Raw genomic sequence first — 596 nt, 5'->3', positions numbered from 1 at the left:
TTAAAGAAAAAACTCTAGTAATGTTACATCATATTTTAAAAGTAAGGATATTATTTTGGTTTCGTAACATATACACACTTTGCATATAAAGTGCTTTATACATATACACATAAAATGAGGAAGAAAAAAAATCATTTTTGACTAAGCTGTTGAGAACTGTTGATAAGGTGGGAGGGTGTGCCTGAATTCAATGCATAAAGCTGGTACAGCGTTCTCTCCCATGCAACGCCTCGTGAGAGCTGAACCCGGGTTGCCATGAAAGTGATCATGCCTGCCTTAGCAACACATTCTAAATACTAAATAAATGGAAACACTGGTTTGGACGGGTAAGTAATTTTCATCACTACGGTTTATCTTGGATATTTAAGATGATGAGGAAGACAAGTTTATTGCTGGGTTGATCACAATATAATAAAAAAAACCTAATATTTCTTTGGGGGCTTACTTTCAGATATTATTCAACGAAACGTTACAAAAGCATTGGGATTGATATGTATATATAACAGCTTATATCACCCTCTGGCTTTACATGTACAGTGGTGGCCAAAAGTAAGCGTGCAGTTGAGTAACTAAGAAAACAGTAACAACTGTGTAGT

The sequence above is a fragment of the Limulus polyphemus genome, unplaced genomic scaffold (assembly GCF_000517525.1).
Source record: "Limulus polyphemus unplaced genomic scaffold, Limulus_polyphemus-2.1.2 Scaffold250, whole genome shotgun sequence".
Lineage (NCBI taxonomy): Eukaryota > Metazoa > Arthropoda > Merostomata > Xiphosura > Limulidae > Limulus > Limulus polyphemus.
Note: the sequence above shows the minus strand (reverse complement) of the source record.